Source organism: Equus caballus, chromosome 5, assembly GCF_041296265.1.
Source record: "Equus caballus isolate H_3958 breed thoroughbred chromosome 5, TB-T2T, whole genome shotgun sequence".
Classification (NCBI taxonomy): Eukaryota; Metazoa; Chordata; class Mammalia; order Perissodactyla; family Equidae; genus Equus; species Equus caballus.
The window spans coordinates 36,024,752-36,052,460 of record NC_091688.1 but is presented as its reverse complement, the minus strand read 5'-3'; the positions used below and the strand labels follow the sequence as shown (position 1 = coordinate 36,052,460).

The window sequence follows — 27,709 nt, the reverse complement described above, 5'->3', positions numbered from 1 at the left end:
TACTTCACAAAGCACATTCACATTTTCTTCCCGGGGCATTCCTGTGAGGAATTAAGGTTATAATCCTCATTTTATGAAGAAAGAAACTGAGGCTCAGAGAGATGATGTGACTTGGTAAATTGTGGAACTGGACTCACGCTCAGGTCCTTTGTCTCCCAAACCCATCCATTTTTCACTATACTATAACTGTCTCAGGTCTTTCCCCAGCTCAAAAAGTTTAATGTCTCCACGTTATTTATCAAAGAGAAGCCAAACTCCATCTGGCACATATGGCCTTCCCTGGTTTCCTTCTAAAATGCCTTCCCTACCTTCCTCTTCTCATCTACGGCAAGCTTCAGGCAAACAACCTGTTCCCTGCTCCCTGTCGTACACACTCATGCTTTCCTGCCGTTTCACGATTGTTCGTGCTCTTCTCTCTTCCCGGCCTCCTCTTCCTCCTTATCTCTACATATCCAAGATATCTTTCAGAGCCCAGTTCAAGTGACCCCTCTTCCATGAACCCTTCTCTCATCCCCACAGCCTTCAGTAATATCTCCCTTTTCCGAGTTTCCATCTATCTATCTATCATCAATCTATATATCTATACACATCTATTTGGCATACCATGTGTCTTCTACTGCAAATAAGCTTACTGAAATGAGGAGTCAGGCATAACATGTTCTGATTAACCTGATGTATAACTAGTACAATATCTGACACATAGTAGGTGCTGGGAAGTATTTTACGAGTGACTGAATGAGCAGAAGGGGGTTCCCAAACCACTCTAGCTATAGGGGCCAATCTAAGAGAGTTGGGAAGGGAGCCTGTCCTCACAGTAGGGCTAGGTGGTGTGGGAGATCTTGTCCTGAGTAGGACCGGTGGAACTTCACTCTGTCCAGGGCCTCTCTCGCTCTGAGGCCTTCTCATTCCCCCTTCTTGTTTGTGTCTTCTCTTGATTCTCTTATGATGTTTTCTCTTTTTCATTGTACACACGGAAACCCCAATAACTAATTATCAACACTAATAGATATGCAGACAAACCAGATGTTCTCATCTGTAATGATGTTGCCCACCACATAGGAAGACCCATGCAGTTTCAGTTGTATTTTCATGCATTCGTAAGATAAACATTTTTTTTTAGCAGCTACTGGGTGTCAGATTCTAACAGGAATTATGGAGATGAATTAGACGTACATTCCAGCCTTAAGAACGTTGCAGTCTAATAAAGGAGACAACCATAAACAGGCAGGAAGTGACAAATGCCATAGAAGAGGTATCCATGAAGTGCTAGGGGAGTTTGTGAAGGGAAAGGTGACATCTAGCTCAAGGGAGCAGGGCTGGGAAGGAGACTAACTTGTATTGATTGGGCACCATTATGTGCTAGGCACTGGGCTAAGCTGTTGGGGATTTTTAAATGTTAACTCATATAATCCCCCAAACAACCCTGTAAGAATGTTATTATCCCCATTTAGACCAGGAAACATAAACTGTAAGAACGAACCAGGAGTTAAGTTTTTTCCTCCCTACCTGATTATCTCACTCAGGAAGACTTTATAGAGAAATGTGGCATTGGGCTGGGGCTGAAGGATAGGCAAGAGTTGGACCCTTGGAGATTGGGGTGGGGGTTCAAAGAGAAGGCCCTTTCAGGGAAGGGAGCAGTGAGAGTAAAAGGTATAACACTGAGGAAATCCAGGGCCAGCCAGCGGGTAGGAGCCATTCATTTTGGTCGAATTGTTGGGAGCACATGAAAGACCTTAATAGGACAAATTGGGAAGACAATGTTGTGCTCTGATCCCTCAACACCCTTCTGCTTTGTGGCCAGCTTCATGTATTTAAAGGCTGGGTGGCTAGAATGAGGGGCAACAGCCCCAGCATGGGTGTGGAGCCCTGTGGCTCCCACGGGGATCAGATGCCGGGCCATGGGTTCTTCCCCATGGCGCTCTAACCTGCTGGACATCCTTTCACGGAACCACCAGATGAGTTTGCTTTTTTGACTGCGGAGTACTTCTTCTTCCTAACATTTGGTTCAGAGAAGTGGAAGGAGAGACGGGGAAGGAAACTATCATTTATTGAATGCCTACTTTAGACCAGCACTTCAGATTTCATCTTTGTAACAACTCCGTAAGGCAGAGTTTTTACCTTCAAATGACTGATGAAACCAAGGTTCAGAGAGTCCAGGCAACACAACTTGTAAGTAGAAGAGCTGAGAGTTGTACCTAGTTCTGACTGCATTCCAAAGTCCTGTCCACTATAGCTTCAGGTTAATACTACTGTGAATTTGCCTTCACTGAGCAAATTCAACACCCAACAACCAGAGAAGATGACACTGAAAGCATGCCAGAGGGCTAGCAGGAGCCAGCCTGGTGTGAAAATCCACCCACAAAGTTACCCAGGGTGCATCCGATGGCTGGTGGTGATGCTCTGTTTTGTGATTGCTTTACCCCATTGTTCCTTCTCCCAGGTTTGTATGGCATGTCTTTATTCTCCCCCTTTCCTTCTCTAGGGCTCTTCTCCCATCTCTCTTCCCATCTCTTCTATCATCTATGCTGCCCTGCTTGCCATCTCGTATTTCCTGCTAGCTGGTATTGAAATGTGTTTCCACCTTCTGTCCTCCTTTGCACATCCTCTTTGTCTTTTCATTTCCTACACACACGTCTGCATCGTGCCTTCTTCTCCTCTTAGTTTCTTCAGCCTCCTGTATCACATCCGGGAGATTTGATTTTTGAAGACAGTGATATGGAGGAATGTATGCTACCCATCTAATCACAACTCTGACCTTCAAATTCTGTATCAGCCTTTATCCTCCTGTTCTCCATCTATATCCCAAGGCCTACGTGTCCACATTAATAGAGGCATTCTAAGCCCTACAGCCTCCTATTCTCCCTACTTCTTCCCTCCAGAAAAGAGCCTCTTGATTTAGGGATTTGGAAATGCGATCAGAAAGGGAGGCAGTTTCCAGGAAGACAGGAGGAGTTCCCACTCTGTGTATTAACTAACCCAATTACTTCAGGTTTGAAGGTATTCCTGAACCAATCCCTGGGGTATAGGTAAGTGAATAGGTGGAGAGGAATAGGGAATTGTAGTACCAGCGCACTCTCTGTCCCGGTATCTGCCCATGATGCTCAAGTGCTGTGTGTTAGGAGAGCCCTGTACACAAACAGGGGTTTTGAGCTCAATCAGCCTCAGACTCCGAGGCTAGACTGCTCTCCAAGCCCACACGCATCTTAGCCAGCTGAGCTGGGTACATGTCTAGCATAGCATCAGGCACAAGGATGTTTTAAGACCCTGCCAGGAACTAAGAGGCAGCATTGCCTGGTGGAAAGTTGGCTGCATGGGGACACAAGAGACTTAGGTGCCAGTCTCAACTCCGCCACTGACTAGCAGTGACCTTGGGCAAGTCTCTAAACCTCTCAGGCCTTTATTTCCTTAATTGTGGAATAAGGTCATTGTATTAGTTCCACACTTCTCAAATGAGTGTGCCAGGAGGTACTCAAAGCCAGAGGATTAAATTTAATGTATTTGCCTGAGATATCAATTTTGCTCAAAGATTTTGAAGGGAAAAACAATCTTACTTTAATATTAAATAAACAATGTATGATGGAGTAGAATGGAAAATTTATATCATTTAAAAGACAAAACAGATTTCAAGGATGTCCAACGTGTGGCAGCTTCTGGCTCATCCTTGTATCTTCCGGGGTATAATTTCCTCTCCTCCGCCTTTCACAACATGTTGCTGGGTCAGTTTGGGAGGCGCTGTGCTCCAAGATTATCAGGTCACTTCCCACTTTAAAACTCCTGTCCAGCCTGAGTCCGTCCTACTGACGTTTGGTCCCATCCCTCCTCCTGGCCTTGGTGGACAGAGGAAATTGCTTCCTCTCACCAACCGTATTATCTCTCTTTTGGATACCAATTCCAGCTTGAATAGTGATCTTGGAGGTCTCTAGAAGGCACTCAGCTTGCCTTGGGGACTGAAAAGAAGCATTTCTGGGCTTCCAAGTGTTCTCAATGAGAGAGGGGAAGAGAAGAGAGAGGAGAGGGTGTAAGAGGAAGGCCAATAAGAAAAGCACTACAGGATTATGTAAGCCTCAAGGGTTTGGGGTTCTTTTCAAACTTGATGTCTTTATTCATTAATCTCCCTCCTGTCCTGCCCCAGAGAAAACAAATAGAAATGGAGCCAGATACACACAAATCTTGAGGTGGGGAAAAAGAGGGCAGTGTGTGTGACCAGGGGCCTGCCTTGCCAGCTGAGTCACTGTTGCCTCTGTCTCCCACCCTCGGGTCCCCTTCCCCTTCCCTCCATCCTCTACCCTCGGCCTGACACCAAGGCCCTGGCCCAGGGAAGAATAGGCTTTTCTTCCCTTGTGTCAACGTTTGCAAAGTTCTCATAGTCTGATCAAAAGAAGGGATAAAAGCCTTCAAAGGATTTCCTGGGAGCCTATGACCTCTGTCTGGCCCCTCTGACTGCCCTCTGTTTTCCGGTCAAGAGAGGGAGGGACACAGAGATGGGGCCATGTCAGATGTTCTCCTCTGTTCAGACACCATCCCTGCGTGTCACTGTGGGCTGAACAGGACCACTGCCCCCTCCTCTGCCCCAACCCCCAGGCAGTGCCTTCCATCCCCTGCCAGAAGAGAACAGTGTGCCTGCAGAGAACTGCCCAGAGGGTAGAATCTCAGGGACCCCCTCTTTCCCCAGCTGGAGAGGTAGGATGATTTCCTGGCACATGGAGCAAATGGGCACTGCCTCTTTGATGCACCTGCCTCCCCACCCCCAGCACGCTCCGTTCTCCAGTCATCGCCCGGCCACAGTGTCTGCTCCTACCCCTCGTCTGAGGCAGCAGGGCTGCACATCCTGGGCTGAGGAGGGCTTGGTCCTGTGTGAGGAGCTTGGCACTGTGCAGAGTTCAACTGAGGACAAAGGATGCACGACTGGCTCCTCAGCCCCAGCTTCAGCAATCCTGAGAGCCTCCTGGACCGGCCTTGACTGGGTCTTCACCTCAGAAGAACATCTACTTGGAGATGTTAACTCATCCCTCCCCAACACAACTGAAGAGCCAGAAAAATCAGTATCAGTGCTAAGATTCAGCTGGAAGCAGTGACATTATTATGAATAACTTCTGTTGTCATTGTTATTCTATTGTTATCCTATTGTCATCAGTAAGACATGAGATACTGAAACGGTTCCCAAAGACACAGGGGGAGACCTCAGAGGGTCTGGGCTGGGTTAGGTAGAAACAGGGTGATGACCAAGATGTCTGTTCAGTACCTCTTCTGCATGAGGCTGCCCTGGCCCTCTAATCACTCACCACCTGGGCTGGGCTCCTGAGATTCTCCATAGCGGGAATCTATACCCAACTGATCCCCAAAGATATTGGTTGAGGAGATCATCCTAATTTAGAGGTGAGAAGTATTCTTCCAGGCAGAGCCCCCTTGGGAGAGTTTACCCCGATCCCCAGCCTCGGTTGTACTTACAGCAGAGGGTGCTGGCAAGACTACAGATCAGGGGCAGAGGGGAGCCAGGAGATGACAGGGAGCTTCCGCAAACTTAAAGATTCACCAGGTATCTGTGCCTCAGCCCCGTGCTGAAGATTACCTCCCCACCACCAGGGGGCAGGGCTCCCCAGCCCGATGGAGCTGCCCTTCCTGTGAAGCTGGCCCTCCCTCCTAGACCTTTCTTTCCCTGCCTCTACCTCCAACCCAGCCCACTCCTTTTACTATTAGGTTGAACCATATGAAATGGCCAATTAAAAAAAAAAATTGGGTCCCACGTCAGCAACATCAAATGATTCAATCTACTAATATTTAACAACAATAAAAATAACAGTAACAGCCACCTTCAGACTATGAGGCTCTGCAGCCTACAAAGCACATTAGGAACAATTCCACTTGATCGACACAGCCACGCTGAGCAGCAGGAAGCTCTCTCCAAGGTCACAGCCGACGTTCCGATCATCAAATCCAAGGACATTTTCTCAGTCCTCAACCCCAGCAGTCTCCCCGCAGCATTTGAGACTGATGATCAGCCTGTCCATTCTTGATATTCTCTCCTTGGCCTCTTACTGCGATGTAGTGGGGATCCACTGATTTTGGAGACTTCAATTAGCCATTAAGTGGCCCTGCCACTTCTAGGCTTCGTGATTTAGGGCAAACCACTTAAACTCTCTGAGTTTTCATTTCCTTTATCTGCAGAAAGGGCCTAATAATACCTCCCTCCCAGTGGTGTTGGGAGGCTTGGATGAGAGCACGTGTGTAAGAGCACTTCGTGGGCTGGGAAGCAGTAAATATGTGGAGAGTTCCACTGCTCCTGTGTGACACTGTTCTCCAGGATCTCTCTCTATTTACTTTTGATCTGCCTCTCTTCCTGTGGTCTCTCCTCTGCCCCTTAACTATTAGTGTTTCTCAGGGATCCACCCCTGGCCCTCATCTCTATTCACTCTACTCTCCTTTCTCAGCTGTTCCAACCACTCCCATGGATTCCACCTCACCTCTGCCCTGTGTGTCCAAGGACTTCCAGGCTCCCTCTATCTGGAGCATTCCAGTTTTAACATGTTCAGACTTATGTCCTCTCTCCTCAAAAGAGAGTCTTTTCTGTGTTTCCCCTCTTGTTCGCAGAAATACCATCCATTCAGTGCCCAAGCTAGAAACCTCAGAGTCACCCGTGGTTACTCTCTTGCCCCTCAGCCAGTTGGTCACTGGGTCTTATCAATTCAGCCTGTGTGGGCTTCTCTCCACCTCCTTTGAGGTTGCCCTAGTTCAGCCTTGTATTATCTTTCACCTAAAATGTTGCAATGGCCACCCGCCCCCAACCTCACCTTCCTCACCTCCACCTCCCTCAGCAGCTACCATGCCTCTCTACAACACAATCTGATACCATCGGTCCAGCTTTAAATCCTCGAATGAGCCCACGGCTTTTGTGACGAAACCCAAACTTCTTGACATAGCTTTCAAAACCCTTCACCATCTGAGTCCATCCTAGTTTTCACAGTCTCTTTTTTCGATAATTCTCCCTGGGTATCCCTTCTTCTAGCCATATGGAACTACCATTTGCCCTTCAAACATGGCCTGCATACCACTTGCACATCCCACTGCCTTTGCTCCTGCAGTTCCCTCTGCCTGGAATGCCCTCTAGAGGTATTTCCTCTCCCTCTGTGTTCCTGGGACACTTTGCCACATCATCGGTCTAGCACTCCTCTGTCCTTCTCAAGAGGTTGTGAGCTCTTTGAAGGCAGAGACTATATCTTAGTTATCTTTTTAGGCTGGTGCCTTTGAATCTAGCCTAATTGATTAGCATAGAGGAGGGACTTAGACTTGAAATAGCTGGTCTGATTCTGGGCTGGGAAAGTCAACTATACAGCATGGGGTCATCACTCACCTCACACCCCACTCTTAACAGATATCACTAATTCATCACAGCACTTTTTTTCTCACTGAGCCTCAGAATCTTTCTCAACATGGTGATACAGAGAGCCACTTTTAATCAAATGGAGTTAGTCTAACAAATGAAACCTATTTGTTTTCCTGGCGTGTCTAGGCCACAGCCAAAAGTCCCTATCTATTCTTCTTTCCTACTATTTGCCATCGTGATCTGTGTCATTTACTAGCTATGGGAACTTTAGTCAATCTCTTAATCTCTCTAAGGCTCAATTTTCTCACCTAAGGAGGCAATAAAACCTTTCATTGCATGGTCTGGATTACATGAGAAATCTGTAAAGCCCTTAGGCAAATATAAGATATTATTATTATGCTGCTTTGCAGATAAAGGAAAGTATCTACTGAATTAGAGAAACTTAGGGCTCAGAGACGTAAAGTAACTTGCTGACATTTATTTAATGACTAAGCCAGGACCTCTCTCTCCGAGTCCTACGGCCCTTCACTCACATGGCCTCTCCACACCCCAGTGGGCTTGAGGATGCTCAAGCTAAACCACTGTCTTATTTCTCCTTCCTCTAGGGTAATGTGATTTGTGGGGTAAGTAAGATTTACTATAGCCCTGGCATTGGAGGAGGCTTCTAACCCACTATTCTTCATCCCACCTTCCTATAATTCCCAAGATGAGGTTCCCCCCACCCCAAACCCTTCAATCTGCCAAGAGGTGGGGAAGCTGTGCAGTGAAGGATGCAGGATAGAGCCATGTTCCTCAATTACTGCCCTTTGGCCCCACGCCCTCCCGCTTGCCCCCAGGCTTGGTGGCTCCAGGCAGCTGGCAGGCTTTTCAAAGCCAGGATGGCCAGGCCCCAGGAGATAAGGGTTTTGGGGTGGAGGCCACTGAGCCACTGAGCTGTCACCAGATCTGCCACTAGAGTCTGAGAAACTAGGGAGGGACCAAGGTGACGGGACCTGCTCCTCAGTGTCCCAGGGGCCAGTGGGGTTCCCTACCTGAGAGAAGAGAGGAGGCCAACTTGATCCAAACTGAAGGCCCCTTCACTATACATTTTCTTGTCCGTGATGTTAGAATTTGCGCTGGCTGGTGACGAGGGAGGGCCTGGACCTAGCTGGTAGAGGGTCCGAGAGGCAGTGTAAAGGGCGGTGGGGAAGCACCCTCAGGAGCAGCTCCCATAGGGATCGTTTTATCTGCCCTACTCCTTCCAGGAAGGGCTATGCCCACCTTCCCAAACAGGAGCATCTTTTATGAACTGATTAATAACCTGTATTTTGTTCATCTTTGTGTTCTCCTCAGTGCCTAGAACAGAACTTTGGCTAAGTATTTCTTGGCTTAAAAGAGGTCACAGGATTGATATTCTATGTTAATTTTTCCTCCCTCAGGGCCCTTTTTCAGTGTGTGACATGCTTCATCCTTGGGAAGTCCTTCCACTGAGCTTCCCATTGAAGTTTCCACTTTCCAACAGCTGGGGACACTGACTCGGTCTCCTCGTCAGCCTTTACTCCACGCTGCCCTCTGCCCACCCCCACCAACACTCTCCAGACTCTCTATAGCGAGGGGGCCAGATGGGGAAACGGAGGCTCACCCTGGGTGCACAGTGCTTAGCAGGAGGGCCTCAATGCCAGAAATCCAGAGACTTCTGTGGGGGGTAGATCCCTCTTTCATGGTGGGAAAGGAGAGAGGCAGAAGACTTCAGACCTGGGCCAAAAACTGGTCCAGTCAGACATCTCTGGACTTGAGCTTCTCCCTGGATGGACTGGGTCCTCCTGAGGAGCCCAGTGCTTCCTTGCACCTATGTGCCCAAGTCCTCCTGTCCTTGGTCAGGAGGACTGAGATTGGGAGGAAAGGAGAAAGAAAAGCGGGAGAAGGAAGATGGAGGGGAAGCAGAGGGACCCCAACTCTCAAGCCCCCAGAATTGCAGGTGGGACAAAGTCTGCAATAACCTAACCTCTGCTGACATCTCCGGATCAGTGTTCTCTATCCTCTACCCACTCCCCTCACACACATAGTCTGTCCTCCAGCCACACTAAGCTGCTCTCAGTTCTCAAACGGGCCGTGTTTTCTCTTACCAACAACAGTTCTCAGCAAATAATGGAGCCTCTTCCATGGAGCACTCTTCCCCTCCCTACTCTGCTTGGTTAATTTCTATCCCTCCTTCAGGCCTCAGCTTAGATGTCACTTTCTCTGGGAAGCCTTCCCACACGCCCACATCCGCCGTGGAATTTGCAGCCCCTCCTCTGTGTTTCCACAGTGCCATGGACTTCCCCACCTCAGCCCTTACAATGAGCTAGGCAGCCTCTCCTCCCTGGGAGGTGGATGATGTCATTGCCCTCATATCAATGGAGTGGGAACCAGACTCAGAAAGGTTAGCTGACTTGCCCAGAAAGACCACTAGGAAGGGCTAACTGCAAGCTGAACCCAGGCCTGCTTAAACCCAAGTCTGTGCTCTTCATCTGGCCACTGCACTGTCATAGAATGTCCGTGCTGCGGGGCCGCCCCGTGGCCGAATGGTTAAGTTTGCGCACTCCGCTTTGGCAGCCCGGGGTTTCAGCGATTTGGATCTTGGGCACAGACCTAATGCTGCTCATCAGGCCATGCTGAGGCAGCATCCCACATAGCAGAGCCAGAAGGACCTACAACTAGAATATACAACGATGTACTGGGGGGGTTAGGGGAGAAGGAAAAAAAATAAAAGAAAGAACAAATAAAACTATTTCAAAAAAAAAAAGAATGTCTGTGCTGGGAGGCCCTCGTGGTCATGCCATTCAAGCCCATCATTTCACTGAAGAGGAAGCCAAGGCCTAGAAAAGTTGAGTAACTTTCCCACGGTCACACAGCTGGCTCATGGCATGTGTGATTTTGTATCGTATCAAAGCAATAACCCTGGCCTTCTTCCTCATCCCAACTTTTTCTCCCTACAAGATCCTTTCTTGATCCTGGGGTCCTGAAAGGCCAGGTGGTGTGGAGCCAACCTGGGAACATATCCACCGAGGCCTCCCCTTGCCCAGCCACAGCCACAGCCCAGGAGGTGGCCAGAGTGCCCCTCCCATCCTCAAGTCTCAGGAATCTCCCTCACCCCCGCAGAAATACGCCAATAAGAAGAGCTAGAAGAAACAGAAAACAGCGGGACCATTGGGAGGAGACAGAGTCAATGATGCTCTCTGCTGGGGGCTGTGAAAATGGTCAAGACAGTTCTTTGAGACAGCTGGACATCCCACGGCCCACAGGGGATTTGAGCCTCATTGGAACTAACTCTCAGGCCACCCAGCCTTTGTTTAGTAGGAGACTAAAGGCCATCCTCTCCTTCTCATCAGGGAAGGTGAGTGCTCCTCCTCTTTCCATCCTTCCCTTCTGCCGAAAAAGCCCTTATACCCAGGAAATGCTTCCTATTACGTCAAAATTTACCTGCTGCCGCCTAAGCAATTTATTCCTGTTTTCACCCTTGGCGGAGACGGAGACCCACAGGCACCCTGTGCTTATGATGCATATTCAGGGAACCGAGCCACCTTCTTCGACAGGTGTCCTCTCAACTCCCCTCGCTTCTCAGGGCTCCTGGTTCCGTGTATGACCCTCACACAGAGAAGTCTAAGGGGTCCACCGTGACCCTGGGAGGGAATGTCTCTACCCCTTCCCCAACTTTCCCTTATTCCTTATCCACATTCCTTGTTTGAGGAGAAGGATGGGGGTAGGTGTGGCACAAAGACACAGACTAGATGCAGAACCAGATTCAGAGGTGGCTGTCTCCCTGTCATCCCTCTTCAGCAACTAACTGCCTGAGTGCAGCTGGAGGCCTCTTTCTCCAACAGGGGACATTTGAAGGGGATTTGGAGGCAGAAGAACCACGCCAGAGTATAAGGGTTGGGGGAGGTGTGTTCCTGCATGAAGACAGATGGATGAGGCGTCTTAGGCAGAATCTGGTAGCCAGAGGGGGAACATGCTAGGTAAGGAGTGGGGTTAAGAAGTAGAAGGGTTCTGCAAGAGTGTGCAATTCTGATGTAAGGAAAACATCATGGATCGATGTTCAATGATATTTGCAGATGAGCAAATCAATATCAGCTTAGCTATCCATCTAATGGAGTTTCTGCAGTGATGACTCCATTTACAATCCCAGGTCCCAGCACACCACTGTGCAGGCAGCCCTCACATCCTTGGGGTCCTGGTGGGCCCTCCATCTCTCCCGTTTTAGGGTACCTGCTCCAGGCTTCCAGAAGGTGCCCCAGACCATAATAGTTGGAGAGGCACAGACACCCCCTACAGATCCTTATACAGACACTAGATATTTCCAGGAAGGTCAGAGCCGGGTATCATGAAGGACTTGTAATCAACTGAGATCTCAAACTCCAAACTCTAACCAAGAAGGCTGTGAGGTTTCTCTCCAGGGACCCAGAGTGAGGAGTGTGGCCAATGGGAGGGTAGGAAGTGAAAGGAGGTAGGCTCGCCCTGCATAGAGGCAGTGGAAGGGTCAAGGTGACCTTTTGAGGTTCATTCTAGACCCAGACTCCTATTTAAGGTCTCTGTACCTATTGTTCTCCCTATCTCCCACCCCTCCATGCCCCAACTCCTTCCCAAGGAAGGTGGGAAAAGGTAGCTCTGTTAAAATTCTGCATGGGGTGGGTCATCTGAGTGAAGCCAAGAGACAGATAGTGACCCCTTCTCCCCCAAAACAAACGAAAAACACCTAGAGGCAAGACACCTCCCTTCTAGTCCCAGCCTTGCAAATGCGGGCGGGGATCTCCCTGGGCCTGTGCCATGGCAGGCTGGGGTTTGGTCATCTGCACACAGCTCCTCCATCTGCTTGGCTCAGCTCTGGAGTGGGGGTCCTGGCCCACCAAACTCCTCGGGGTCCGGGTGGGGTGGGGGAGCTGTGCTCAGAGTTCAGCAGAGGCTGTGTCTGTGGTTAACGTATAAGCAGGTGTGGTCTGGGGCAGCAGGACATTCCCCGCCCCAGGGCCACATTCTGGAGGTCACAACAAGTGCAAACTTGTTATAACCTGTGTCGGAGCAGCAGAGGGCAGCGAGGGCATAGGGGGGATGGTGCTGAGCCGCCCCAGGCTGGCGGAGGGGGTGCAAAGGGGAAAGGAGTGTAGGGTGGGGCTGAGGGTGGGTGTGCAGGTGCATATGCGAGTGGAGGGTGGTGTGGACGTGCAGGGCTGTGTGCCTGGGGCAGCCCACTGTGTCTGGGCACATCCGCCCCAGCGTGCGTGTGGCAGCCGTGTGTGGAGCCGCATAGATGAGCGTGTGCCTGTGTGTCTCTGCATATATGAGCCCTGTGGTGGGAGGAGGAGGAGGACGACGACAACCATGGGCCTGAGCTGGGCACGTGGAACAGAGGAGTGGGCAGGCTGCGTGCCCCTTCCCCTTCCCCTTCACTGGCCTCACAGAACCTGCATTCCAACTCCATCCACAGACTGCCCCCTCCCGCAGCGGGCTGAGGCCTCTCCCCTCCATGTGCCCCTCCACAGGCTGCCCTGTCCAACGCCCATCTCCCCAGCCTGCCCGGGGTGTGTGTGGAGGGGGTCGCCTCCTGCCCATCCCCCCTGGCCCTGGGCCCACTCCCCCGTGCTCTCTGGGCCCTCTGGACACTGGGGCGGGTAGCGGGTGGGGGGGTAGGTTCTGAAAGCAGGTGACTGTTTGGGGGAACTCAGGGACAGAGCCCCCATTGTGCCCGCCCCGGAGCCGCCTCAATGGAGCTCTCTGGCACAAAGGGGCTTTGACAATGGGCAGGACATTAGTATGCAGAGCCAGCCCCTCAGCCCGCTCCCTGTCCCACAGCCCAGGGGCGGGAGCTGGGGGGCTGCTGGCCTTGCTGGTCAAGGCAGGGGGGTGGGGCAGGGCTGAGACTGAAGAGATCTTAGCCCACAGGGGCTCCCTTAGGGACACTGCCCAGGAGACAAGGAAGGGAGACTAGACCAGGGCCCCCAAACCCGCCATTTGCCAGAAAGGACTCTCCAAGTGGAAAAAGCCACAGGGACTGGTAGGGATGCGGGAGGAGGGGCTGTGGGAGGCCAGGTCCCTCGGTCCCAGGCTGGGCTGCAAAGAAGCAGGTGGGCAGTCTGAGCCCACTCACTTTTTGCCTCAGTTTTACCATCTTTTCAAGGGAATCGTGTGGGCTAGAGAGGAAAACAGGAGCAACAGAAAACAGACGCCTGCGGCGTCGTCTCAGGGCTGTCAGGCTCAGGGGCTACGGGTGGCATCTGAACCTCGGGAATGCAGAAAGGGTATGTGCTCAGGGTTTGGGGCATTTGGGCTGCTGACCAAGGCGGCGCCTGCAGCCCAGCTCGGGGGAAGTTGGCTGTTGGGCCAAAGAGCCAGAACTAGCTCCTCCCAGTGTGTGTGTGTCTGTTTCCCCCATCTGCCTCATCCCCTTCCCCTTGCTGTAGGGACAGACTTCTCCTCTCCTGCCCAGGGGACCCCCAGCACCCTCATTCACCCCCACTAACACCCTCAGCACCACCCGCCGCCTTTCCCAAGGAGCCAAGTACTGCTCTATGGCCCCACAGCACAAAGGTCAGGGTCGGGAGCCAGCCGGGGAAAGCGGGGGCCTGGAGAGGTGGTGGCGAGCTGAGCGGAGGCAAGGATCTGGGAAGGGGCCCCACAGGAGAGGAAGTGTTGCCCAATCACAGACGTCCTCTGCCCTGGACCAGTAACCCCAGGAGAGGGGGCTGGGGCCACTCTACAGAACTGCTCCCCACAAAGCAAGACAGAAAAATCTTCTGGGCTTAGGAATGTCTTCTCCCGGCTTTCTTCTCTTCTTTTCAGTTGCTGTGAGGTCGGGAAGTCCTCCCTGCTATCTGCCCTCAAGGCTTCCTGCTATCTGCTGTGAGCCCTGGATGGCTCACCTGGGGTTGCCTGGGCAAAGGTAAAAGTCTGCTTCTTTCCCCCTCTCAGAACCTAGGCTTTTTTTCCCCACTGAAAAAGTCTGGTCAGGAGAGCACAGGGCTAGGAGTTAGAACTCCCGGGTTCAGGGCCCAACCCCTGGGTTAACTTTCCTGGGCATCTTGCGCAAGTACTTTCCCTCTCTGGGCCAAGAAGCCTCATCTGTAACGTGGGAAGGGTCACCTCTGCAGCTCCCTGCTCTCTAGGCCAATGGGCAGTGAATTCAGGGGCAAGGCTCTGGAATTTAGTAAGAGCTCGCATTCCCCAGCACTCTGCTAAGCCCTTTTGTCCTATTATGTCATTTAATTCTCAGCAACTCTAAAACGTAGGCACTTTTTTAAAGCTCTATTTTATAGATGAAAAAACTGAAACACAGAGATGTTAATAATTTGCCCAAGGTCACACAGCTAGTGAGTGGTAGAACTGAGATTAAGCTCAAGAAGGTAGTCTGTGTCCACATGATTAAGCACTGCCCCATACTGTGTCCCAGTGAAAACATTCAGAAGACCACGGACAGCTGAGGGAGATCAGCCAGGACATTCAGACTGGCTCCCAGTTTCTTGAAACTGTTTTCTGAGTTTCCTCTAGACGAAAAATCCTCAAAGTATGGTTCAGGGACCCTGGGGTTTCCTGAGACCCTTTCAGAGGCTCGCTGAGGTCAAACCTATCTTCATAATAATGCCAATACGTTATTTGCTTTTTTCACTTTAATTCTCTCACAAATGTTTGGTGGAATTTTCCAGAAGGTACATGACATACTATATTGCAATATATTGAATGCAGAAGCAGATATGAGAAATCAGCTGTCTTCTATTAAGCCAGACATTTAAAAGATTTGTGAAAATGTGAGACAAGGCCAGTCTTCTTATTAAACTTTTAGTTTGTTTTTTAAATACAGTTATTTTTCATTAAAAATGTCATTTATGTTGACATGCAGTGGGTTTACTATTCTTATTTTTAAACGAAGTAATAAATATTTTGTCTCCTCAGTTCTCATTCTAACATATCAATGGACATAACCCACATAAGCAAGAGCTCTTTAGCATCTTCCATAATTCTTAAGAATGTAAAGGAGTCCTGAGATCAAAAAGTTTGAGAACCACTGCCCCAGACCCAGACATTCTCACCCTCTCCTCTTGCCAGGTGCCCACGTCTTTTTTATCAGAGGGTCAACCAGGGGTTGTTTAGACATGGGAAGAAGGTATGTGCCTGGCTCCTGTGTTGGGACTAGGATTGCGGTGAAGCTGAGGCGGCAGTCCCAGGGAGACTGTAACACTAAGAGGTCAGACCTACACCCACCTGGGAGGTGGCCCCGCCTGTCTCCCAGCTTGCAAGCCCCTGCTCAGAGGTATGTTCAAGACAATGGGGCGGTCCCGGACTGGACCCTGACCTCTGCCTCTTTTCCACTCCCAACGCCTGCAGACAAGCCCGGCATCAGGTGGGAGCAGACCTCCCTGGTGAGGACAGAAAGGCTTTGTGGGGCCTGGGTACCTGCATGGATTTTTGTGTTTGGGCCAACAGTACTTAAAGAATTGGAAATTGGGGGTTCTAGGGTCTGCTGCTTATACTCTTAGGGTGAAGCCATCTCCGCAGGATGGGGCGGTTGGTGGGAAAGGGATTTCTCTAGAGAGTTGGATAATAGGGTCTTACATATACTCTACTCCAGGACACTGATAAGCCTCTAAAGTCAGGGTCCTCTCCCCAGAATTAGGAATCAGAAAGGCTTCCTACTTAGAGTCAAGCTGGTCAGTGGGTCCTAGGAGCTGGGGGTCCAGGGAGAGAAGAGATGCCTTTGCTTCAGGGAGTCGGTAATCTGACAGGGGCATTGGCCCAACCCTAGAGGAGCCCCTGGATAATGAGGGAGACAGGATGTCTCCTCCAGCATCACCACTGCATTGGGCATCCTGGGCAAAGTCACAGACACAAGGGACTAGAAATAAGCAGGATGTTGAGGAGAAGTGGGTACAAGATGGCAGAACAGGTAGGGAAACAGGGGGATGGAGATTTGCTGGAGGGTAGGACTCAGAATGGCTTGCGTGAAGGCCCGGAGTAGGAGAAAGAGCATGGCTCAGAATTGCCATCAGATGTGTTCCCCCAGAGCAAGGTCTGAATAGGGCAGTCCCCAAAGATGGGGGTGCTGGAGGGGATGGGGGGAAAGGTTTATATAAAGTATCTTGAACACTGTGATTGGGAGTTTTCATCTGAAAACCACCAAGGATGTCTGTGTAGGAAAGGGGCAAGAAGAAACTGAAGCTTCGTGATGACAATTCCAGTGTTAATTCCACTTGGAACAGAGAGAAGGAATCAAGGCGAGAGAAAGGCTGGAGTCAGGGAGGTCATTAAGGAGGCTGCCGTGGGCATCCAGCCTGATGCGACGAACAGAAGAAGAGGAGGGCACACACCTGAGAGAAATCGTGGGGGGGAAACTGGGCAGGGAGAGGGGTAGGCAGGGTCACGGCAGGACAGGGGTGAGACGTGGGGGTAGAGAGGAGCTGGTGCCCTTGGCTGAAAGAGAAACTGCTCAGAATGGGGAAAGACAGTATTTTAGGGAAGCTCGACAGCTCCGTTCACACTTCTTGAATCTCAGTTGGACACAGGACATCTGTTTGGTGCAAACTCACGGGAAGAAGGGGCCAGGGGTGTGGAGATCCAGGCTCAGGGGACAGCCAGCCTGTTACAAGGAAGACAGGGACCTCATCTTAAACTACTTGAGAATTCTCCCACCTTCCCAAACTCTAGAAGGGTGGCAGGATGGAGACCTAGGGTAGCACCTCAGGAAAGCCACAGTGAAGGGCTAGGGGCGAGGCCCAGGAGCCAGCAAGGATGGCAGAGTAGAAAGAGTCAAGAGAGGTCGGAGAATCGTAAGAGCAAACAACAGCACCTTTTACATGCCAAGCACCATTCCAAGCCCTTTACAAATATTGACTCTTTTAATCCACAACTATTATCAGGCCCATTGTAAGGACGAGGAGACGTGTGGCTGCGAAGTGGTGAAGCCAGGATTTTAAACCCAGGAAGTTTGACTCCAAGGCTGTGCTCTTAAGCACTATGCCCAGTGCCTCTCAGACGACGCCGGAACAGACAGGAGCCCTGGGACAGCACTGTGGAGTCGCACAGTCCCTCCAGGAGAGGCCTCTTGACAGCCGTCACAATAATCCCTGCACTTATCTGAGCATTTATCTGAGCATCACGGCTCCCCTCAGAAGTCTTACTTACGGGCTTTTTTGGTTTTTGGGTTTTCGTTTTTGTTTTGATCCAGAAGGTGTTCTCCTTTTCTTTCCCAATCTCCACGTCAGATTTCTTTCCTTTTATGGGATGTGCTTCCTGAAATCTAACCTAAGCCCTTCCGGTCCTTCCCCAGTCTTCTGCCATTGGAAGAGGAGCAGATTGGCCATACACACTGCTTCTAGGTTACATCTTCAGGGGCCCAAAGTGCTAATTCAGTCCCCTCAAGTCCCTGCTTCTCCAACCTTTCTCCAGGCCACACAGTTCAGTTCCTACTTCTCTCCCACATTCCAGAGCCAGCCCCTCCCTTCTCCCCACCACCTCAAATCCAAGCTGGCAGACACCCACGGGAGGGCTTTTCCCACAATCCCTTTCTCTTTGCCCTTTAAAGGTTCTTGGGGGAGGGGCGATATTCAGGGGCCACCCAGACGCACTGTCTCCTTGAAGAATGGTGGCAAAACGTATATTAAACCCAGATGAAGAAAGAAAAGAATTGAACTCAGCCAGTGTGAGAGATGGGGAGATGTGGTGAACTCAAAAAGTTCTGATTCCCGGGAGCTGCCCCTGCCAACCAGCTTTCATTGGGCACTAAGACACTTGGACTCCAAATCTCCCTTCTCTTCAAGCTTGCTGCAGTTTCATCTCAACGGTGTGCCTTGGACTATCCCTTCTCTCTGCCCCTTCCAGGGCCTCACCACTATCCTGGACAGCTTGGCCTCAGCCTGGACAGTAGCACTGACCAGTCAGGCAAGAGAAGAATCTAGGCCAGGGAGGGGAGGGAGAGTGGAAGTTTTTTCCTTCCATCGTAAATAACCCTCAGCAGGAGAGTTGAAGGGTTCCATTGCCCAACGTCTCTTTCTTTCCCCACCAAAGCCTGGCTGGCGGCTCAGCCTGTCTTCCATTTTGTGTGCAGAAACCAGGCATTTTGCTAGAAGGCCCAGGAGGTCTTTTCCTCTTTGAGGAAGTGGCTCTTTCTGCATGACTCACCCCCTAGAGCCCTAAACCTCGTATCCCACCACTCGTAGGAAGACACCAGAGGACTTTAGCTGAACCCACCCAGATGCAAGTGTCCCAGCCTCTCTGTCCCTAGGGAGGACAAGGGAAGGGGGGCCCTGGGTCTTCTGCCAGGCCCTTCTCTTCTAGCTCAAGCCAACCAAGCTGGAGCCATAAATGAGTTCAGGCACAGAGGTTCAGGTAGGGGTCACAGGGCACAGTTCCATAGGGCACAGGGAAGTAATCCTTCCATGTAAACATATGTGTCCACAGACTGGATGTGGGGCAGAGGTTGGGGAGACGGATGTTTTTCCTCAGGATAGGGGGCAGCAGTGGGATTCTGCATTAGAACCACAGAAGGAATGGGACCATAACCCTGCCCCCCCACACACACACTCAGTGGAGTCACTGCCATTTGATATCCACTGAGACAAGTTGGCTGCTCAGGCTCCGGGTGGGGGGTGGGGGATGGCTCAGAAAACAGCAGCTCCTTTCAGGACCCAGATTGGCAAGGGCTTTGGGAGGCTGGACTGGCCCAGATCAGCCCCCAACACCCCCTCTCTCCCTCCCTCACCACCACCACCAAAGGACTGGGAGGTGGGGAAAAAGGAGTTGGCACTGCCTGGGCCATGCCTATTGCCTCTGCAGACCAGCCCTGGCCCCTGTCCCTGGCATGACGCCTTCCCTCCCCCTCCTCCCTCATTTCCTCCTCCCTAAAGGACCAGCTATGAGCCAGGACACCTGGTTCCTTCAACACTTGGTGCCCCATACCCAGCCTACGCCCTGAGGAATTAACAAGCCCCACCCCTCAGCACAGGATGGTGCCCACCATCATGTCAGGAACATATTCAGAAATTCTTAGAGATTAGGAAGAGGGTTTGGGAATGAAACTAAATGGAACTCAGCGGTGGCTGTTGGCCCCTTCTCAGGCTAGTTTCTTGATACCCACTGCAGGCCCTCCTCAGCACCCCTAAACAAGCTGCACTCCTTGCAGAAAGGCACCAAATCTCCCATCACCATCTCCCTCCCACCCAGAACTGCCTAAAGCAGTCCCAGTGGGAAAAAATTCGAATGCGACAGCCAAGGCAGACTGGCCAAAAATCTTTAACCAGAATTTGTATTGATAAGCAACATAATCAGGCTTTAATCCTTCGGGTCCAAATTCGTACTGGCTTCTTCATCACCCCACTCTCCCATCTGCCTTACTCAGTCTAAGGTGCTTCATTAACAGGAATGAAATCTCAAGATATGAGAGGCCCTACTCCCACTTTTTTCCAGTTTTGTCCTTCTATCCATCCTGAGGTTCAGCTCTCCTCCCCCAAATCAGGAAGTTCCAACCCTCGTCTCTTTCCTAACACAGGTGCCCTTGGTTAGTTCCTGGTGGGGAGAAGGGATGGGATGGGGAAGGGCATCTCCGTCTGGAGGGTGAATGTTATGGAACCCGTAACATTCTTCTTACTCTAGCAGGAGTGGCCCTGCTGCTTTCCTCCTGGGGACCTCAGTGTGAAACAGCTGGGTGGGAGTGGGGAGTAGCAACGGGGAGGGGTCGCTTGAAGTGGGAGGCAAGTCGGATTGGAGGGAAGAGAGTGAGTGGTCAGGGGTCCCAGGCACACCAGGCTGATGCGTCTCTAATCTAAGCTGTATGTGTTTCTCTGGCTGTGTGTAAACAGCGATCAGTGGGTGTCACTGTGTTGAGTGTCACTGTACGGGGAGGAGGGAAGGGGCTGGGCATGGAAGTGGGAGTAACCTGATGATCCTGGGAAGAGGGGGCACTGTCTGGAGTGCCTGTGTGGGACATGTATGGTTATATGTGGTGGTCACTGTGTTTGTTGGAGGAGCTGTGATGCAGCTGCAGGTCTGCTCAGTGGGAAGGGGCATCAGGAAAGCCCCTTCCTTAGCCTCAAGGGCGGAAGTGACCAGCCTGGGTCAAGTTCTCTTCTCGGGAAGCCCTTCCCAGGAGGGTCCGTTTGGGGTCGTCGGAGGCGGGAGGCTGGAGAACAGGACTGTGCCGCTGAGGCCAGCCAGGGGAGGAGCGGAGGGGCTGGGAGCCCCGATATCTCTGGAGAGTGAGGTGGACAGGACCCCTGCCGGGGCGGCCACACTCTTTCATCAGGGCCAGAGTCTTACCTTAGGTCCGGGGTGGAGTGGCCCCTCGGATGCGCAGCGGGACAGACCGACGGACGGGGCGGGCAGGAGTGAGGAACGGAGCTGTGCGACGGGCAAGGCCAGGACTCTTAAACCCGGAGCTGGGATCAGATAAGGGCTGGTCCGGGGACTGGGGCCGGGGTCGGGCCGGCCGGGGGCAGAGCTGGGCCGGGCCGGGCCGCCCCCTCCCTCCGCAGCGCTGGAGCCAAACTTTGTGTGAATGGAGGGGCCGGGAGGGGGGCCGGGCGGGCGGGGGCGGGGGTCTCCGGACAGGCCAATGGGAATGTGGAGCGCCAGGCCCGCGCCGCCGGGATTGGAGGGGCTTGGGCAGGGGGCGGGGCGTAGGGGGCAAGGAAGCGGAGACCCAGACAGATGGAGGAGCAGGGCAGAGAGCAACGCCCGAAGACAGAGACCCAGACAGACTCAGGGAGAAAGAGACGATAGGCGACGCGATAGAAGCTGAGCTGGCAAGATGACAGGAGAAGAGAGAAGGAAGAAAAAGGAGGCGGTCGTGTCAGAGTGGGGAACGACAGCAGAGCGGCGGGGGCGGGCCTGGGGCCGAGTTAATGAGGTGGAAATGAATTCAGCACCGGCCCAGTGGCACTACAGGGAGCGCCCAAGGGGCGGACTGGGGCTGGGCTCCGGGGGCTACAGGCTTATATCATTCAGCACAATTTTCACGTTGTTCACCGTTTCCTAAGTACTAAGTGAAGTCCTTAATGCGAAATGCGCAGAACATCATCCTTGGTCTGGAAGGAGAGATAGGGCTGAACATGCAGCCCAGGTGTAGCGGGGGAGGCGCTGGAGGCTGCAGAAAGGCCAAGATCACTCTACTTAGGGGGTCCGGGCAGATGCGGGAAGACAGAGGTGACATCTGATACGGGCCCTAACGAATGCAGAGGATTCAGATACTGGGAGATGGTGGGGAGGGCATTTAAGGCAGAGGGAACTGCATTCACAAAGTCTTGGGGGGACATGAAAATACAAATCTGCTTGAGAAACAGCAGCAAACTGGTCCACTGGACTAAAGGACAAGGTCGTGGTTCTCAACCTTTTCATCACCAAGGACTTCTTTCATTATCTGAATCCATGTTTTGAGAGGTTTTGATCTACAATCTCCCACCCGTGGCATTTATTAAGGAAGAAAATAATTGTTTCCCTATTTTTGTTCATCATACATATTTAACTACTAATCAGAGCCAGTATTACCATATTGAGTCGATATACCTTTTCAAAAAAAAGCAAAGACACTTGAAATTTTAGTTTAGTTCAGCCTCTAAAAGCCATATGATGGGTAAATGTTTATTTCAACTAGACCCCATGGGGGGAGGGTAGTGGACTAGACAGGCATAGTGTTTGTGTTGGGGGCAAGACACAGAGTAAATATAGAGCTGTGCCAGTTCATGGTCAACTCTGAGTTTCTGAAAGCAATGGGGAGCAATTGCAGGTTCTTGAGCAGGGAGGGCTGGGGTGGTAGATAAAGCCATAGCAGAATTTTAGGAAGATTAATCTGGAGGTGAGCAAGACGGTCTGAATCAAGGGGAACATGGCGGCAATCCTATCCTAGATTCTTCATTCTTCCATTCCTCAGCTCTCTTAGCTAACCAATGCATCTGCTTTCTAAATCACCTCAGTACCGCTCCTTTCCTCTATATCTCATAATCACAGCTGTGGCTGGGACACTATCACCTGTCACCAGGATTACTGCAACAGCCTTCTAACTACTCTTCTTACCTCCAGTCTTTCTCCACTCTAATAATCCTTCAGATCATGATTTCCTTCATTTAAGAGCAAACACCAATAAGGAACCAGAAATACAAATGTGACTGCGTCACTTTCTGATTTAAAAGCCTTCAATGACTGCCCACTGTCTACAAGTAGTCCAAATTCCTAACATAGAACAGAAGGCCTGTTATGACCTGGACCTGGGGCCAATCCTGCCTCATCTTCTTCTGCTGGCCCCACACACCCAAACCGACAGCTGCTTCCTCCTCTAATTCCCAAGCTTCAGTCTTATGTTCTCCTTCTGTGTCCTGCCTCTTGAGCCTTCGTTACTTACATAGCTCCACCTATCGCCCCTGTTATACCCAAATCTCTATCTTCAGCCTTAGGCTCTCTGTAGAATGTCACCTCCACAGTTCCAATTGCCTGAAGGGGATTTCCAGTCCAACTGGACAGGCCCCAAACTGAACTCACCATCTTCCTCCCCAAGGCTGGGAGTTCTCGTGACTTCCTTATTTCTGTGTTTCTCCTGGTCAATCTAATTAAAAAACTACAAGTCATCTTTGCCCTTCACTGTTGCCCAATGCTCCATCCCTTGACATGTCAACTAAGCCACCAAATTCTGTCGAGTCTCCCAAGTCTCTCTAGGACGTCCTTTTTCACTTCATGGCCAATAGTAGGATCAGGAAGATCACTAGCAGCCCAGGACCTTGGCCCACCCTTCATCCTTCTCTCCACTCCCAAAGGAAAAGGCAACCTGGATTCATCGTGTCAATCCCTGTGCCCTGGTATCAAAACCCCAAAGGTGCCCCTTAGTAACTGGACACAGTCCAAACTCCTTAGCTCAACATTTAGGGTACTCCTCTGAGAGGCAAGGGAAGAAGGAATCAAAGGGCAGGAGCAGAAAGAGACACCTTGTGGTGAAGAAGTCTCTGGAGAAGCTCCTTCCAAATGGTCTTCATCTTTGCTGCAGAGCAGAAGAGTTGTTTACTAAAACTTAGGGTGGGGTGGGACTGGGCAATTAGAAAGAGTTCAGAAGTTCAGCAGGGGTGCAAGACTGCGGAAAAGATAGCTGGAACAGCACTACAGTTTTCTAATTTTACAAGAGTGATTGAAATTGTTTTTGTTCTTCCATTTTATAATATATACATATATCCATCGTGTATATTCTTTTGTACATATCAAATGTGAGTTTTTAATTTTTAAATCTTCTTACAAAAAAGAAGTCCCAGAACGATCACTAGGACCCCGATAGGGAATCAATGTTAAGAGACATAGGAAATTAGTATTTGTAAGTGTTTAATATGCAAGATTGATCTATTACTTGAGATGCAGAATCTGAAGTTCAGAGAGGTCCAGTGGCTTTCCTATAGAGTAACACAGCTAGAAAGCGTTAGATATGGAATTTGAGTCCATGTCAGTTTGACTCCAAAGCTTGTCTCAAAGTGATACTAGAGTGAATTTGTATGGTTTAAACATAGTCTTAATTGCCAACATGAGCTCATATGGGTATGAAAAATTTGCAAGTGTTGTGATGTCCAGTGTCCACTATTCAAAATGGCAGTTAGGGGAAGCATCTTTCTTTAAGGACCTCCCTCTCTTCTCTCACTTTAGCAAGTTGTGTCTTTCTTATTTTCAATTGCTCCTTTCAGACTCACTCCTTCCTACTTTGGCCTCATCTCTTCTCTGACCTCATTTGTAATGGGGCAGGGGCTCCCTCAGAGCACAGAGGAGGAGAGTAGGGGTGAGTAACCTGTTCGGAAAAAGAATCCACAGGTGGGCAGCAGCACGAGGGGTTCCCTCTGGGAAAAGTGGGTGTGGACAGCAGGATGAGGGAAGCTTTGGGTCAGGAGTATGATGAGGCTCAGAAGAGGCAACACTTCACAGTCAGAGGAGTTGGCTGGAAAGAGTCGAGCACCCACAATGCTCACGACAAGATTGCAAGTGACATTTTAGTGTTCAAGTCCCACAAGGGCCGAACAATTTCCATTAGCAGCAGGGCACCTCAAAGCTGGATGATTCAGACCACAGAGGAGAAATGCCAGAGAGGGATGGAGCTACCTCCCCCCGGGGGATCATTATTTAGGTAGACCACTACCTTCTAATAAATGCAACACACACACACTCACATTTATAAGACATAAATTAGGGGATGCTTAATCACATTGTTAAAGAATTCTTTTCAGAATTTCTGGAACTAGGTGGTTCCTCTAAGACCTTTCCCAATAGGGTCTAATGAATATAAATTCAATTAACACCATGGTAGGAGGAAGGCAACAGGGAATAAGGAAACGATCAGGGACCAGGAGCCGTGAGGCCTGGATCTCAGTCCTGTCTGTTCTTTTGGGACCCATTCCCCACTGTAAAGTGAGGACTAATTCTGGATCACCTCCAAATGCCACGACTTTTAAGTCCTGGTCTACCTCCATCTAATCCTATAAAGCAAAACAGATCTGTGTGTGGAAGACTCCTGATCTTCCTACTCTGCTGAAGACAGCAAGAAAGCCAGCAGGCCTCTTAGCCTCAGGAGCCCAGCGGAGCTCCATCTGTCCTGGAGCTGTGCTCTGCTTCTCTCCATTCCACTCCAATCTCCAGCTATGGTCATGTGCTGCATCCACCGCCTCAACCATATCCTGCCTCTGCTCTGCGTTTTCCAGGGCCTCATCTCCCTCAAATTTATAGAAATTGTTTTAATCCAACAGATTGGCCTCTCTCCATTAAACTCATACCTTCAATCATCTCCTGTTTTCCCCATCACGCTTCCTCTCCCATCTCCAAGATTTTGCCCAAGAAGTCTCATGATCTTACTCAAGGAAGCCTTTCCAGATTAGTTGATTCGAGGGCTGCCACATATAGTTGTACAGTTTGTGTACTGCACAAAGGCACCCTGAGGGGGCAAGGTGAAGACTGAACTGTATTCAGCTTGCCAATGCTTGCACCCTGGCTCAGAGGTCTGTCTACTAGAGGGATTCCTCTTTTTATTTTTTTTGCCCAAAAGTACCACTTAATCTCCAAGCTACATGCCATCTGCCCCGAGAGACCTCCTTTTCCTATTTTGTACCAGGGTTCTTTATAGACCAGCAATGTGGCCCCAGATGTGCCCCTCCCGCCCTCAACATTCTCCAGTTCCGAACCCAGGCTCCCACCATCACAGCTGTACTGACATATTTTATTGATTCCCTGTAAAGTTGCTTTCTTTATCTCATAATACCTGAAAGCTGGGATCCTGCCTATTTTTCTGTATCCTGGTACCCAGAATAACTTTTTTTCCCTTGTTCTGTTCAAGCTCAATGATAAACAAGGAACTGAGGTTAGATACTAGGTAAAGTCCAGGACGTGCAGGATCAGTGAATCAGGGGAGGGGGTGGTGGTCCCTTCCTTGTCAGTGACGCTAGGCTCAGGACAGCCCCAACTGAGGCAGGGAGCTGGCTGGTACACCTTGGGGAGGGCCCTGCAGCCCTGTGATTTCCCCCTCCAGGAAATGGGGCCAGTTCTATGCAAATGTGTTCTTGCCCAGGAGTTTGGTTTCTTCTCTTTGGGCTCCTGGCACAATGGAACCAACGTGAGCAGCCGCTTGGCAGGACAGAGAAGGGCAGGCTAGCCGTCCCAAGGCTCAGGTGACAGGGCCAGGCTCAGGAGAATGGGATGTTGACTGGGGCTTTAACAGCCCTCCTGATGCCAATCTCGGGCTGAAAACTCGATATTTCCACTTGGAACAAGAAACACGGGCAAGAGGGCTGGGGAGAGGAGGGCAGTGTACCAGGAGTGCCCCCTGCAGGTCTCACTGGGTGGCACCAGAACAGAGGACCGCGGCACAGCCGGGTGGGGATTTCAGAAGATGCCTAGGACGAGGATGACAATGATGAGAAGGAAGATATAGGTAGCACTTGCCGAGCATTTACAGGGTGCCAGGCATCGCCTTATGTAATCCTCATGACAACCCCCAAGAGATGGATAATATGGTTATTCTCATTTCTTAGATGAAGAAACTGCTCAGAGAGGTTAATGACCTTGCTCAAAGTCACCCAGCTAGTAGTGGACAGAGCTGGGATTTGAACCCAGGTCTCTGCCTCCCAAGATTATATTACTCAGTACCACCTTTCCAACCTTGCGAGGTCATTCCAGGAGCTTCTAACACTTCAGTGTCCATGACTACGTCTTCCTGCTCCCCCAGCTCATATCCCCTTGTTCCAGCTTTGAGCAATCTGGAGAAGAATAGATCCATATCTTGAGTAAAGTAATACTGACAAGAACACCACCACCTGGCATTCGTGTACCTCTGTCTGCTTTTAATTATTTCCCTGGGGAAAATGAATATTGAAGTATTGCCATCTCTCTAAATTTTTTTTCGGATTTTTATCAATGTTCCTGCAGCTACTTCTATACAGCTATGATCAATTTATAAAAATATACTTATGCTCTGTTTTTTTATGTAACAGTGTGCCTACATGCACATTTACATATACAAACACAGTAACTGATTATATTGATATGCCATAGATACTACATTGCTGAGGTAGTGTGACATTGTGCAAAGAGCATGCAGGTGGGTGACACAGATGTGTGAGTTTGACTACTATCTCTGCCAATATCCAGCTCTCTGACATTTGGTAAATCACTTAACCTTTCTCAGTTTTAGTTTTCTCATCTATAAAGGAAGAAAATAATATCTATCTCATAGGGTATCTCACAGGGTCGGTAAATGAGGTGTGTGTCTAGTGCACAGTTGATGCTTGTTATTAGCAGTGTTAGCGTTACATGTCTATGTGTCTTTCTCCCCCACTGGACTGTGAGCTCCTCTGGGCAGGGACTTATTCATTTCTGTAACCACCTCCACCTAGCACATTGCCTGGCACTTGGGCTCCAGAAAAGTTTGTTGAATGACTAATTAGTAAGCCTTAACCTAGCCTTTTCTCTCTGTTGGACATTTGGGTTGTTTCCAGACCTTTTGCTATTAACAAAATACACGTCAAAGCCCTTCTATTTATATTGCCTCATTTGATCTGTACGCCCTGTGAAAAAGGTAGAAAGGGGCTATTTGCGCACGTCCACACTCTGTGAAAGATGGAGCAACTATGGCTAGGGGAAGTGAAGTCACTCCTATGGGTCACATTGCAAATCAGTGACAAAGATTAGAACGCCTGACCCTACTTCCCTTCCTTGGGTGGATCTCTTTTCCTTCTAGCTACCTCCTTCTGGATCAGGATGGCCTCTCCAAAAATGGAGACTGTTATGGTGGGCCTGACCCAGGAGCAGCACCTGCACCCAGAGGCCCCTGTTGGAGGTGATGAGCTGCCAGCTCCCAGAGGGCCCTCTGAATCCCCAGGAAACCAAACGCCTTATTCCCAGACATCTCAGGGCCCATATTTTCCCAGAGCAAGGAGGTTCGTA

At 50.3% G+C, this 27,709-nt stretch overlaps 1 protein-coding gene across 1 annotated transcript in view; it reads right to left on the bottom strand.

Annotated features, from left to right (window-relative positions):
- KCNJ10 (potassium inwardly rectifying channel subfamily J member 10) overlaps nucleotides 1–21,135 on the bottom strand; it is a 31,958-nt gene extending 10,823 nt beyond the window's left edge. The window contains exon 1 of the mRNA XM_001491211.6: nucleotides 20,579–21,135. The gene's annotated coding sequence lies outside the window, so the exon portion shown is untranslated. The remainder of the gene's footprint in view (nucleotides 1–20,578) is intronic.
- Nucleotides 21,136–27,709: the final 6,574 nt, after the last annotated feature.